Consider the following 15,599-nt stretch of genomic DNA (forward strand, 5'->3'; position numbering starts at 1 on the left):
ATACCAGGATGAAAGGGCATAAGAGTTCATCAGTATATCAGGCATCCCGATAGAGCAGGGTGCTATCGACTGCAAGCACCTGGCTCTGCGGGCATGTCAACAGGAAGAAATGCTGCAACCATGAGAGCTACCACTCTGTCAATGTGCAGTTGGTATGTGATCACACCAAAAATTCATCTTGGTGAATGCCCACTATCCTGGCAGCATTCGTGATGCTTTAATCCTGCGGAAGTCAGCAATTCTCACTGTCTTTGGGCCTCCAAGACAGACCACAGGATGGCTGCTCAGGTGTATCTCTGGCAGGCCTGCCACTGCACTAAACATCTCGGTGTGCCTCATCATCAGTGTTTTCCTATAGTCCACCCAACTAGGTCCTCATCTGAGTTCCCTGCAGCATAACTGGTGTGTGACCTCACCCTCCTGGAAGTTTGCACACAAACTGACTGATTCCCCAGCCTGGCTGCAGCCCACTTCTGCCTGGTGACTCACCACGCACAGACCCCGACTCTATACTAGCCTCTCAGGTACGTGCAGTGGAAGTATCTGAGCTGATGGCTGTGAGTGCAAGATGAAGTGACAGTGTTTCATCCTTGGAGATCGTCTCTTCTTCGCTCCTTTCTGCCTGAGGCTGCAGTATCTGAGCAGGCGGCAGTTCGTGACTATCTGAAAGCACAAAAATATGGGAGGGGAGGGGTGAGGGTGGAAATCAGGAGGTCCACAGTCATGACGATGAGGACTGAGTGGAGAAGATGCAGAAGGCAATGATTTACCATCATCCTGGATGGCCTCGCCAGGTGCCACTGGCTTTCTGCCCATAATCCTATGAATCATCTCCTCCAGGGCACTGAGGGGACAGATGCATGATGGTCCTCTGGGTCTCCCACTTGTTATGGGCCACTTTCTCTTGCAAGAATGTCTGTGATTGGATGATATGCCTGCCATAGCTGAATAGAGTCATAGAGAGATACAGCACTGAAATAGGCCCTTCAGCCCACCAAGTCTGTGCTGACCAACAGCCACCCATTTATACTAATCCTACATTGATCCCATATTCCCTACCATCTACTGACACTAGGGGCAATTTACCTATCAACCTACAAGTCTTTGGCTGTGGGAGGAAACCAGAGCACCCAGCAGAAACCCACACGGTCACAGGGAGAACTTGCAAACTCCGCACAGCCAGTACCCAGAACTGAACCCAGGTCGCTGGAGCTGTGAGGCTGCGGTGCTAACCACTGCGCCACTGTGCTGCCCTAGCTGTGTGTTTGCAGAGACATGTAGAGCTGTGCGTGCAGCTGGCATGATTGAAAGCTGTGTCTGGGGCAGATGTAGTACGAAGATGTTTGGGGTAAGTCCTGAGTGCCACAGAGTGCTGCTGGGTGAGCAATTGGTGTGTGGTGCAATGAGCAGCATGAGGTGGGTATTGTGGTGCGTGTGAGCGGTGATGTGCAGATGCATTCACTCACCTTGACCACCCAAGTGAGCTCATTAAACTTTTTCTGGCACTGCCGCCATGTTCTGGGAGCCACACTCTGGATATTAACTGCCTTTGCCACGTACACCCATTCCCTGCAGAGGCTGAGTCTTGATGAGTTCCTGCTTCCTGATGGAACCATGCCCTCCTTCCTGGCCTCCACCTCTCTGACTAGTGCATCCAGGAGGGCATTACTAAAACAGGGAGCCCTTTTCTTCGCCTAGCTTGCAATTCTCTTTCTTCCTCAGTGTCAAAATGTGATTATCCAACAGCCTGCAATGTATTGCTGCAACTTCCATTTTATAGGAACTGTACCTTTAAAAAGGGAAGGCTGTCTGAAGCAGTGGTTTCTTTACAGTGCTACACAGCCTCTTGCAGTGCACAAAGGATGCAGGCCATGCAATGGAGACCAGGGCAGGATGGGAGCCACTCACAGACACGTTACAATCAGGGAAATAAGGTGGTTACACGAATTTTACATGCAGCCCACTTCGTTTCCAATAGGCAACGACAGGACGCGAATCATGGCCCCCAAGCCCAAAAATCGAGGCAAATTAATTTCTAGCCCGATGTAACAAGACAAATGAATAATTTACCAGCCATGTTTGAGAACAGGGATAGTTAAACGGAAATAGCTCAAGGGTGGAAAAGGTTAATTATAGAACTTTTCTACCATTTTCCTTTTCCGTAGCTTCCACTGCTATGTCCAGACTGGCCAAGAGAGTGTGGGAAAATGGCGCACTGACACGGAACACAAACGTCCGAGTGTATCAAGCCTGTGTCCTCAGTACCTTGCTCTACGGCAGCGAGGCCTGGACAACGTATGTCAGCCAAGAGCGACGTCTCAATTCATTCCATCTTTGCTGCCTTCGGAGAATCCTTGACATCAGGTGGCAGGACCGCATCTCCAACACAGTAGTCCTCGAGGCGGCCAACATCCCCAGCTTATACACACTACTGAGTCAGCGGCGCTTGAGATGGCTTGGCCATGTGAGCCGCATGGAAGATGGCAGGATCCCCAAGGACACATTGTACAGCGAGCTCACCACTGGTATCAGACCTACTGGCCGTCCATGTCTCCGCTTTAAAGACGACTGTAAACGCGACATGAAGTCCTGTAACATTGATCACAAGTCGTGGGAGTCAGTTGCCAGCGATCGCCAGAGCTGGCGGGCAGCCATAAAGGCGGGGCTAAAGTGTGGCGAGTCGAAGAAACTTAGCAGTTGGCAGGAAAAAAGACAGAAGCACAAGGGGAGAGCCAACTGTGTAACAGCCCCGACAAACAATTTTTTCTGCAGCATCTGTGGAAGAGTCTGTCACTCTAGTATTGGCCTTTACAGCCACTCCAGGCGCTGCTCCACAAACCACTGACCACCTCCAGGCGCTTACCCATTGTCTCCCGAGACAAGGAGGCCAAAGAAGAAAAAGAAGAAGAAATCTCTAAATATTACATTAACTGAATAAGATGACTTTCATAAATGAATAATGCTATCCTATAATTATCACTGATAATTTCTTTTTACTTAATGGTAAGTTTTATGCTTGTCAAGTTGAGGGCTCTCAGGTGTTGTGATATGGATTAACTTTTCACCTCTGGCTGCCAGTCAGAGTCAATCACTGATGGGTTAATGTAGAAATTCATTAATTGTAGAGTGACACACCCTCAACTGTGCTCTAATAATGTTCTCAACATCACAATAAACAGATTATCTAGTCATTATCACATTGCTGTTTGTGTGAACTTGCAGTGAGCAAATTGACTGCCACATTTCCTACATTACAGTAGTGACTCAACTGTGTAACAGCCCCGACAACCAATCTTATCTGCAACACCTGTGGAAGAGTCTGTCACTCTAGAATTGGCCTTTATAGCCACTCCAGGCACTGCTTCACAAACCACTGACCACCTCTAGGCACTTACCCATTGTCTCCCGAGACAAGGAGGCCACAGAAGAAGTAGTGACTACACATCAGTTGGCTGTAAAGTGCTTTGAGACTTCCTGAGGTTGTGAAAGGCACTACATAAATTCAAGTATTTCTTTCTTTTGCTTCACCACCATCTCTTTCGACACCTCCACTGCTGCTGATTTGTCATGCTGCTTGTTTGATATCCAGTATTGAATGAGCAGAAATTTCCTCCAATTAAATATTGAGAAGACCAAAGCCATTGCTTTCAATCTCTGCCACAAACTCCTCTCCCTAACCAACCCTCCCTGGTCACTCTCTGAGGCTTAACCTTGGCATCCTATTTGAGCCTGAGCTGTGCTTCTTACCCTATCACCAAGACTGCTTACTTCCACTTTTGTAACATCGGCCATCTCTGCCCCTGCCTTAATCCATTTGTTATTCTGAGACTTGACTCTGAAACTGCTGTCATGGCTGGCCTCCCACATACAACTCTCAGTAAACTTGAGCTCATCCAAAACTCTGCTGGCCATATCCTAACACACCAATTCCTACGCACCCAGCATTCCTGTGCTTGTTGGCCTGCATTAGCTCCTGGTTTGGCAATGTCTCAATTTTAAAATTCTCACCCTTGTGCTCAAATCCCTTCAAGGCCTTGCCTCTCCCTATCTTTGTAACCTCCTCCCACTCTACATCCCTTCGAGAGCTCTGTGCTCTTTCATTTCTGGTCTCTTGCACATCTCAAATTTTCTTTGTTCCTCTATTAGCAGCCAATCTTTTAGCTGCCTTGGTCCTGAGCTCTGGCATTCTCTCCCTGAACCCCTCCAGCTCTTTCACCTCCATTAATTCGCGCTTTAAAGCATACTGCTTTGATCAAGCTTTGGTCACTTGTCCTCATGTTCCTTTATGTGGCTCAATGTTAACTTTTGTCTGATGGTGGCCCCGTGAAACACATTGGGACATTTTACTATGTTAAAGTTACTTTATAAATGCAAGTTGCTCTTGTTGTCATAAGCTTCTTTGTTCTAATGAGAAGAGTCCCAGTTTCTCTAGTCCCTGCTCATAACTAAAGCCTGTCATAGTTGGTATCATCTTAGTAAGTATCTTCTGTACCCTCTTCATGACCTTGATATTCTTCCTAAAGTAAGGTGCGTAAAACTAGACACTTTGGCCCAGATTTTGCAGTCAGTGGCGAAATGACACCACTGAAAGAAAGCTACCCAGAAAGATACCGGACATTCATTTCATTCTGATGTCCAGCAACTGTGGTGTCACAAGCAGGCTAAGCAACCAATCACTTTGAAGAATTTTCACAGACAGCAAACCAAAAAGTAAAAAGCAATGATGATCCTTCATTTTTAATCATTGTACATAAAATGAAATAAAGACTGGGACATGCACATGGGATTAAAGTAAAAACTGCAATATCAAAACTTTATCATATTGGAAAAATTTGACATTTTGCACTGTAAAATTAGTTTTTTAGTGTCAGAGAGGTCATAAGGCATTAATTATGACTTATGAATTATGCTGTTCAAAACCCAGTTACACCTCATTCAACAAGGCATTCAAGCATTTTTACAGTGAGACTAATGGAGCAAACAGTGGAAGTTCACATAAAATCAAGTCATTTCTACAATCTCCATCTGTGGGGACTTCAACAGTGTATCCTGAGGTGGAGCAGGGAATCACTGACAACAACCGCGCATGTGCAGATGCTAGAATTTGTAATGACAGCGAACACTGACACTGTCATTACAACCACAAAACCTAGGCCAATACTCGTACTCTGGCCTAAGCAATTATTTGTGATAGGTTTAATATTATCCCTTTGGTTTTGTACTCTATTACCTTATTTTTGAAACCTGGAATACTGTATTTTCACATTTCATTATCACACTTTAATGATTTGTGTATCTGAACACTTAAGTGACTCTGCTCCTCTATTCCCTTTAAAGTTTTACTATTTAATGTGTATATCCTTTCCTTATTCTCCATCCCAAAATTTTTCACAATAGCATCACAGTGAGTTGTGTGCAAAGGTTTGATAGTTTATTTTTCAAAATTATAAATAAAGGTGCATCAGGGTTCTTTTCTATTTGACTGCTTAGGATATCATATCCTGAGCTATATCCTGCCTGATGGCTACAGATATAGTCCTGCAAAGAACATTGGGTAGTAATCAGGAGCATGATGTCTGGCCAATTTTCTCTTTCCTAACCCAAATGATACAAGTATTGTCCAGGCTGAGTTCAGTCAACTCTGCACAAACTAGGGATCAAGCTTGGAATTGCCCTTATCTGTATGGAGAGTAAAGGAAATTGTTGGACACTTGAAGGAAATTGACTTGCAGTGCTATGGGGATTGAGCAGGGGAGTGGGATTGACCGAATAGCTCTGGGGACTCAATGGGCTGAATGGCCTCCTTCTGTGCTGTAAATGACTCTATGGATCTAAAACTGTTTGCCATATTTAGGGAACTCTATGTGCCTCTGAACTTTTATTTCCAGACTTTTGTTTTTCATTTATCCCAAACAAAAGTTGCAGCTGAACAAACCAGCAATGCGATATCACAGTGTTTGGCATAGGGGTATCTGCAAAAATTTAACCACAACAGAAACCATAGAAATGGAAAATGTTTTCAACTGGCTGAATAAAAACCAACAACTCTTTGTGATACAAAAGTAATAGAAATGGAATATACAATTTTCTGCATAACTATTAATTTGTTTCTAATGGGAAACCATGATAATTTTGGAGACAAATGACCTTTTGCTTGCAGGCATAAAGCATTCTGAAAATTAATAGAATTGTAAAATAGCAACATTCATACCCTTCCTATGGACCTAGGTGATACATAATGTTACAAGTTTGTGTTATCTGCCGTAGAGGTTTGAACTAAGGGTTGACTATAGGAGTTGAAAGTCATGGTACCTGATTGAAGATTGACAGGTCTGGGAAGTTTCAACTGAGGTGGCAATCTTATCAAATGTGGCAAAAGGTTGTCTTGCCTCATCTGTAACTCCAAAATATTCTCAAAATAATTCATAAATCTGCCCCCTGTCTACTACAACTAGATTTAAATAAAATGTACTTCAGTTTTCAAGCACTATGGGATGCCTTGAGGATGTGAAAAGCACTATATAAATGCAAGTTCTTTCCTTCTTTAAATTTAGTAGTTTGTTGAGCATATGGGCATCATCATCAGGCATGGATCAAAAGGAGTAGTTATGTATAGTCAGTGAAGAATTGTTGCAACATCATTAAGTACTTAACATTTGCTGTATTTTTTCCCTTGGTCAAGATGGCAGACAGATCACCGGTTACTAGTTAATCTTTGTAACCAATTGCTTGGAGTTTTGTTGAGTGTCTGCGAATGATCTAATCACCAATTTTCTCTGTCTTCCACTGGAGACGTGTTGGACTAGGTAATTGTGAACATGCACCTACAGCTTACTGCTCTGAAATCTATATCTCTTACTATGACAGTTTATGCAAGTGCTGGTTTGAGCTTAAATAGTAAAAACGTCCTGAAACCTAAAATGTGATTGCAACTGGCATTTAAACCATAATAAACCAGAAAAAAACAACTGCTGTACAGTATTTACAATTGGGCTAAAAATTGGGTGCCAGGCAATTTTTTTGATTTCAGTTTTGTTTCAGAGTGCTTTTGTTGCAATAGAGAATGGATCTGTGCTTTCATCTTTTCTATGTTAATTTTAACTTCTGTTACTATGTAACCACTTATTTCTGGCAATATGGTAGTAATTTTTATACTTGAAACCGTATACCTAGTGACTAATAGTAATGGTAATGGATAAGATAAATACAAAATTGCTTCCATGTTGCTTGAAATAACATTTTGAAATTTGTGGTTTGGGCACGAAGTGTCTGAAAGAATGTTTTCATGGAAAAGAAAAAAAAGGATTGGGGTGAAAAAAACTAGAAAAGAAAACTTGCATGTAGCTGTGGTTGGAACTAAATCCATGACCACTAATAGGGACTTCCTTCCTATCAAACTACCTCATTTTAAATGGAGCCTCATGGCTATATTATGCAGGCTATTTCAGTAGCTGATTATTTGAAAGATTAAAGCCTATATAATTTGACCCTTAAACATATTTTCGGATGTTATAGAGCAGAAACCATAAATTCTTGAATCCACAGCAGAACTAGGGTCTCTTATTCTGTAATTGGTTACTGTGAATGCATTGTTGATCTTTGGAAATCTTAAGCACAAAACTGGTTGTTACAATCAGGTGCTAATAGATTCAGGAGGTTTGTCAATCAGAATATTATTCTTTGCATAATATATCTAATTATGTGCATGGCCTAAAGGGCAGATTGGCAGCTCGCACATGGAGTTTTGAATCATGTGTGGCGCGATCAGTAATTTGAAAATTAACTTTTATTCCTGTTGGCTATATATAATGGTGTTTTGATTCTAAAAATACAGCCATCAAAGTTCCTAACCATTCTCTACATTGCTAGTATATGAAAAAACAGGTTAATGATTTATTTCAGTCAAACAACTAGGCGGTAACTTTAACTTCCTTCAATTTCTGTTGGAAAGCTGGTCAGTGCTGATGTATCCTGTTTACTCGAAAAAGTAGTATTCTGTTGGGTATTTTCTATTTATTATCAGGACATGTTAAATGGAAAAGATGTTATTTTTTAAACAGTGCGATCAAATGTTTTTTTTTTACAAACCTCCAGGAGTAAGACAAAAAAAGATTCTCTTCTGTGTCATCTGAAGTCCCATTTAAAATCGAAAAAATACTCAATTAGACTTATGGGGCTGGATTTTAAGAACTCGCCAGCAGAGGTCAAAAAATGGTGGCCCGTCCATGCGGGCTGCACGTCGCTATCTCCCAAGCGGCGGCTCATTTAAATAGCCAGGGCAGCCCGCCCACCCCCCAAAGCCCTCCAAATCACGTGGAGGGGGCGGGCTATCCGTCGCCAACAATGGCGTCAGCTGCCTGTGCACAGGCGTTGGCGCCCTTTTTAAAGGGCAGCCAGCCTTGCCGACACATTTAAATTTTTAAAGAAGTAACCCCCAAAATTAAATAAATAAATTCATAACACCCCTTTCCCACCCCCCTCAATAATAATTATAGTAACTATTTGCTCTTCCCCTCCCAAAATACTTAACTTTTATATCTGACCTTCCCACCATCCCCTACACCCATTACGTTTACTTGACCCAGTCCCCCATTGCCCCCCTGTACTGAAAATCTTACCTCGTCCCCCCTCCCCACCAGTCTGGCGCCACGTTTCCCTCACGGCATCAAGGTCCGTGGCAGGCCTCGGAGCCATCTTCAGGCCCCCCCGTGCCATGGAAGCCAATGCCTAGGGGGAGCAAAATCCAGCCCATGATGATTAATAAGTAACAATAGAACCAGATCCTATGGTCTTTTAAGACACCAGGATCAATAAACAACTGCTACAATTCCATGTTGACAAGTATTAAATAATTAGTATGGGAACAAGGAAGCAGAGGATGGTTTTTATGAATTTGCGCACTGGGTGCAGTATTTCATGGACCAGGAGTGCGTATTGGAATTCAGGCACAGAACTCAGTGACTCCTGTGAGATTTTCCATCTGTTACAATTAATAAAAACCTACCCTCAAAAGAGAGACTACTGGAATAGTTATGCTGTCTGCTGATCATAAACGAGACCCTTTGATCATATTGGATGAATCTATGAAATCATCAGAACACTGCTTACATGCAGGACAAAGACACAATAATATTCTGGGTAGCTTTAATAGTATTCTAAGTGTACAAATTGTTGCTGTACGAGGAATTGGTCAGACCATCCGAAGTACCATGTGCAGATCTGGTCACTTAGGAAAGACATTGAACTGAATTTTACTGGCCCCTCAACACTGCGGGTCACGGCGCGGGGGCTGGTAAAATTCTGCGGGGAGAGGCCTGCCTCGACCCACGATGTCGAGAAGGGCCCACCGCAGATTATTGGCGGCAGGGGGACCTCAGTGCGGCCCCCCACCGCATGGCGGCGGCACCCCAATTAAAATATGTTAAACAGTACTTACCTCTGCAGATTATGCAGCCCGCTGCCTCTCCATGGACACGTCCGGATCTTTCGCTGAATGGGCGGCTGTCACGTGCTGTCCTGTTCATGATTTGAAAAGCCGCAGGTCCTCAGAGACAGAAGTTGTCGCCAGCGAAGGTAAGTTCTGTTATTCAGGGGTCTCACTCTGCATACTGGAAGGGAGGGGGGGATATTCAAGGGTCTCACTCTGCATTCATAAAAGGAGGAGGGAAGGGGTCTGGAATTACTGGAGGGAAAGTTCTGCAGGCATGAAGGGAGGTACTGTGTACCCTCTCTCCATAAACAGTGTATGCTCTGCATTTATTTGTGTTTGTGAAGGAGCAATGGCACTCTGTTCACCCTGTGTGTGGGGAGGGTGCCAGAAAGGGTAGGAGCATTAAGGTTATATGGATGGTTGGGGTAATCGATTCAGCCGGTACAATCTTGGTGTGGCCATGCTGTGCCACTCAGTGTTGGCCAAGATGGGCAATGCCATGGCACGCCACATAGTTGATCCATGAAAGCAGTTGATCTATCCATCAACACCAATCCATGCCCTGTTAGGAACCTTGGAATACATGAAGGATTCAACTTTATTTATCACATGGAAATAGATATGGCTCATCCTACATTGTGTGATCCTCTGCTCCTGAAGATCTGTATGCACCGGAGGCAAAATCAACTGGCAGGTGCAATCCACATAGAGGCCCCTAGTCGTGAGCAGCAGCCCCCATTGATTGGGGTCAGAAGGATCTGTTCACCAGGATTGCGCATGTAGAGAGGGCAGTGACACGTCTCTGTGCCCTGCTCAAAGATGACCGGCAGCCCATGGGCTTCGGTGGACAGCCCATGCCTTTGATCCTCATTGAGGCAGTGATTCTCAAGCTTGACACCTATGCAGCTTTTCAGGGGCCCACCAGAGACCTTTGTGGGGTCACACAGTCAGCAGTGCACCGCTGCATCAGGGAGGTCACCGATGCCCTGCACTGGAGGGCTAGTGAGGATGTCCACTTCAGGACGGACTCTCACAGCCAGGCCCAGAGGGCCATCGGTTTTGGCAGCATTGCCAGAGAACCATAGGTTGTATAGTTCATAGGCTGCAGTCAAGTGGCCATCAGGCCTCCCGCCAGGCTACAACCTGCAGATGTCACCATTAAAGGAATCCTTTCAATTTAGTTGAAACGGGTATGTGATCACCGCAGATGCTTCGCGCAAATCTGTGACCACTTCTCAGGCAGTTCTTTATAGTTTTTTTTAGTTTTAGAGATACAGCACTGAAACAGGCCCTTCGGCCCACCGAGTCTGTGCCGACCATCAACCACCCATTTATACTAATCCTACACTAATTCTGAGTGGTGTGAAACAGGGCTGTGTTCTCGCACCCACACTTTTTGGGATTTTCTTCTCCCTGCTGCTTTCACATGCGTTCAAATCCTCTGAAGAAGGAATTTTCCTCCACACAATATCAGGGGGCAGGTTGTTCAACCTTGACCGTCTAAGAGCGAAGTCCAAAGTACGGAAAGTCCTCATCAGAGAATTCCTCTTTGCTGACGATGCTGCTTTAACATCTCACACTGAAGAGTGCCTGCAGAGTCTCATCGACAGGTTTGCGGCTGCCTGCAATGAATTTGGCCTAACCATCAGCCTCAAGAAAACGAACATCATGGGGCAGGACGTCAGAAATGCTCCATCCATCAATATTGGCGACCACGCTCTGGAAGTGCTTCAAGAGTTCACCTACCTAGGCTCAACTATCACCAGTAACCTGTCTCTAGATGCAGAAATCAACAAGCGCATGGGTAAGGCTTCCACTGCTAAGTCCAGACTGGCCAAGGGAGTGTGGGAAAATGGCGTACTGACACGGAACACAAAAGTCCGAGTGTATCAGGCCTGTGTCCTCAGTACCTTGCTCTACGGCAGCGAGGCCTGGACAACGTATGCCAGCCAAGAGCGACGTCTCAATTCATTCCATCTTCGCTGCCTTCGGAGAATACTTGGCATCAGGTGGCAGGACTATATCTCCAACACAGAAGTCCTTGAAGCGGCCAACACCCCCAGCTTATACACAGTACTGAGTCAGCGGCGCTTGAGATGGCTTGGCCATGTGAGCCGCATGGAAGATGGCAGGATCCCCAAAGACACATTGTACAGCGAGCTCGCCACTGGTATCAGACCCACCGGCCGTCCATGTCTCCGCTATAAAGACGTCTGCAAACGCGACATGAAATCGTGTGACATTGATCACAAGTCGTGGGAGTCAGTTGCCAGCATTCGCCAGAGCTGGCGGGCAGTCATAAAGACAGGGCTAAATTGTGGCGAGTCGAAGAGACTTAGTAGTTGGCAGGAAAAAAGACAGAGGCGCAAGGGGAGAGCCAACTGTGCAACAGCCCCGACAAACAAATTTCTCTGCAGCACCTGTGGAAGAGCCTGTCACTCCAGAATTGGCCTTTATAGCCACTCCAGGCGCTGCTTCACAAACCACTGACCACCTCCAGGCGCGTATCCATTGTCTCTCGAGATAAGGAGGCCCAAAAGAAGAAACACTAATTCCATATTCCTACCACATCCCCACCTGTCCCTATATTTCCCTACCACCTACCTATACTAGGGGCAATTTATAATGGCCAATTTACCTATCAACCTGCAAGTCTTTGGCATGTGGGAGGAAACCCACGTAGACACAGGGAGAACTTGCAAACTCCACACAGGCAGCACCCAGAATTGAACCCGGGTCGCTGGAGCTGTGAGGTTGCAGTGCTAACCACTGCGCCACTGTGCCGCCCATGACACCTGGGACCTGCACCAGTCCTGACTGCCACCACTGCTCACTGAACTGGCTCAGATGGAGGAGTGGCTTCTTGGAGATAAGGGCTGTTGCTTGCAGACATGGCTCCCGACACCAGTGAGTGACTCCACCACTGCTGCAGAGGAGAGATACAACGCCAGCCACTGAGCTACATGAGCCACCACTGAGCAGGAGATTGGCATGCTGAAAGAGCACCTGCAATGCCTGGATGGATAGGGTGATGCCCTGTAGTACAGGCCAAAAAGGTCAGCTCCTTTCTTTGCTGCTCTGCACATCTACGCATCCAATAGGGGCCAGGCCTGGCATGATGAGGAGAGACATCAACAGGATTCCTCCTCGGACTATGAGGACGCTGAGGACCTGCAACATGAAAGACGCAAAGGAGGGCAGATGGCACCCAGGCTCTGCACGCAGGGCTAGCAGTGAGCTAGGGATGTACGGAAGTGGCTTATCAGACAAAGGCTGCCTGCTCCATAGGAACCAACATGAGCTCTGCAAGCCACACATCACCCTTGCTCACCTGCTGTGCACCAGTCCACATCTGCAACATCCCTGTGTAAACCGTTAGAGGCAGCAGCTGACTGAGTTAATGTCCATGTCACTGCTCTCCGTGGAGACGCTCATGAGTAATGGTGGCATAGCAATGATGTTATTGCACATGTTGGCTCTCCTAAAGAGCCAACAGTGCAAAGGGATATGACATTGGTGCTACATGCTGGCACACATCTTTCACACAGAGAAAAGGACACACATGTTGGTGTGGAACATTTAGTGAAAGACATATTTACATTGCTGTGACACCCGTGCATTCCCACTTGTGTCAGTGCGTTCTCAGTAAACCTCTGTAATATCTCTTATGGTCTATTTAAGACTCCTCACATCCTGGAATGTGCACAATTAAGATTATTCACCCAAGTGTGGCATGCCTACAAGAAGGAATGTTACACTTGAGTGGGAGAAGAGGATCGCAACTTCACAGGACACGGGACACAGCAGGGTAAGTTTGTGGCAGAAAAGCAGAAAGTGCTGGGGTAACTCAGCAGGTCTGGCAGCATCTGTGCAGAGAGAAGCAGAGTTAACTTTCAGGTCTGTGCACTTGGACAAGTTAACTCTGCTTTTGTTTCCACAGATGCTGCCTGACCTGCTGGATTTCTACAGCACTTTCTGCTTTGCTGCCAGATTGACAGCAGCCCCACTCTTCAGCAGTCAGGTAAGTATTCCTTGACAGCTGTCAGGAAGCAGGTGCTGGGATGCTTAAAATAGCACCTGCTGCACAGCTGTCAAAAGGTTCCTCACTGCGCCAAATGTCCTGCCTCTCCCCACGTAATATGGCAGGGGCTATCCCCACCTAATATTGGGGGGGGTGGCTCGGTGCAGTGACGCTAATAACCCCCACGCATAATATCGTGGGGGCCGCTAGATGCGGGCACCCCGCTGAGTTTAAAGGGTTCCACCTGGATAAAATTCAGCCCATTATTCTTCTTGAGTAAGTACAAATGTGATTCTAGATATATAGAATTTAGGTTATCGTGAAAAGTTAAAGAAGTTTGGTTGTGTTTTTTTTGCAAAAGAAGAGTCTGGACTAGGCTTTGACTATTGGGTGGTTGGCTGGCTGCCTGATAGATCAGACTGAATGCCTGGTCCACTTTGAGAAGTGGACTTCACTATTATACCCATAGTGGATGGCTGGCAGAAAATGATGCCCTGGGCAGTCTGCCAGCTTTGGGTCAATGCAATATTGGGTGTCCAGGGCCCAGAGAGCAGCTGTTCCTGGAAAAAGTTAGGTTGGGAACAGAAGGATCCATTCACTAGGGTTGGGAGGCTTCTCTGGAATTGTTAGCTGTAACTGGGTGGTGCATGTTCAGCCCTGTTCTGTCCTAAGGTGGGAATCAGGGTTCTTTTTACAGCATTAAAACCCGATTTGCATATTAAAAGTGCCTAATGCCTGAAACAAGCATCCTTTCAGCTCCCCAGTATAGGCTCCTTAGACGGGGGTACTGACCAGAATGGAAGTGTAAATGGGGCAATAGGTCACGCCAGCTGCATTTGCAAAAGGCTGCCCAAATTCAAATCTATCCTTCTGATGTGATTAGATTGAAATGTTGAAGATTATGAGAAGACTTGACAAAATTGATCCAGTAAAATTCTCCACTATAGTGAAAGATTCAAATACTGGAGCACAACCAAAATTGTGTCGGTTGCAAATTATTGGTCGGAAGCCACATCCTACTACATTTGGCAGAATTCAAAGTACATCAATGTGCGGCATTACCAGGCCCACACATGGGCATTCATTTTATGCTCCTCACATTCATTCTCTAGTAAGTAAAACATCATGTGCTTTGATATTGCTTAGGACCACAGAAACAAGAAAGGCCCTTCAACACAATCATGGCTGATCTGTATCTCAACTCCACCCACCAGCTTCAGTTTCGCAACCCTTAGTGCACTTGTCTAACAAAAATCTATCAATCTCAGTTTTGAATTTTTAAATTAACTAGCCTTAACAGATTTTTGGGGGAGAGCTCCAGCTTTCCGCTACCCTTTGTGTGAAGAAGTGCTTTCTGACATTGCCCCTGAATAACCTAGTTCTAATTTTAAGACCATACCCCTTTGTTCTGGACTCCTTCACGCCAACACCTGAATTAGATCACGCCTTAATTTTCAATATTCAAGGGAATGCATGCCTAATCTATGCAATCTATCTAAACCCTCTTTAGCCCCTGTATCATTCTGGTAAATCTACACTGCACCCCCTCCAAGGCCAATATACCCTTCCTGAAATACAGTGACAAGAACAGAACATAGTACTACCAGAGCTTTGGACATCTGTTAACATAGCTTCCACCCCTTTGTACTCAAGTCCTCTTGAGGCCAACATCCCATTAGTCTATTTAACTATTTTTGTATCTTTTTATTAAGCCCCAAATTTATAATCTGTCAGTGCAGTATCCTGCTGTCATAGCATGTTATTGAAATTCTAGAATATTTTTGATTATTGGTTTGCACTGGGTACTTCTAGGAAATCTACAGCTACACAATTCAGCTTTAAAATCATATGAGGGTTTATGATGGATAATTTTCTGTTGCCTTGTTCATAAGCTTTATTAGTTAGAGAGTCTCACAAATGAAGTCAAGGAACACCAAATAGCTTGGTATGGCATGGATTGGACATGATCAAGATACCTTCAAGATTCCAGAGTTTTAGTTGATTAAATTGTAACAAAATGTACACATACTTTTACAGTACTATACTTCATTTTTTTTAGAATTACATAGTATTTACAGCTTAGAAACAGGCCATTTGGCCCAACTGGTCCATGCCAGTGTTAATGTTCCACATGAGTCTCCTCCCACC

This window comes from Heterodontus francisci, chromosome 4 (assembly GCF_036365525.1).
Source record: "Heterodontus francisci isolate sHetFra1 chromosome 4, sHetFra1.hap1, whole genome shotgun sequence".
In the NCBI taxonomy this organism is placed as follows: Eukaryota; Metazoa; Chordata; class Chondrichthyes; order Heterodontiformes; family Heterodontidae; genus Heterodontus; species Heterodontus francisci.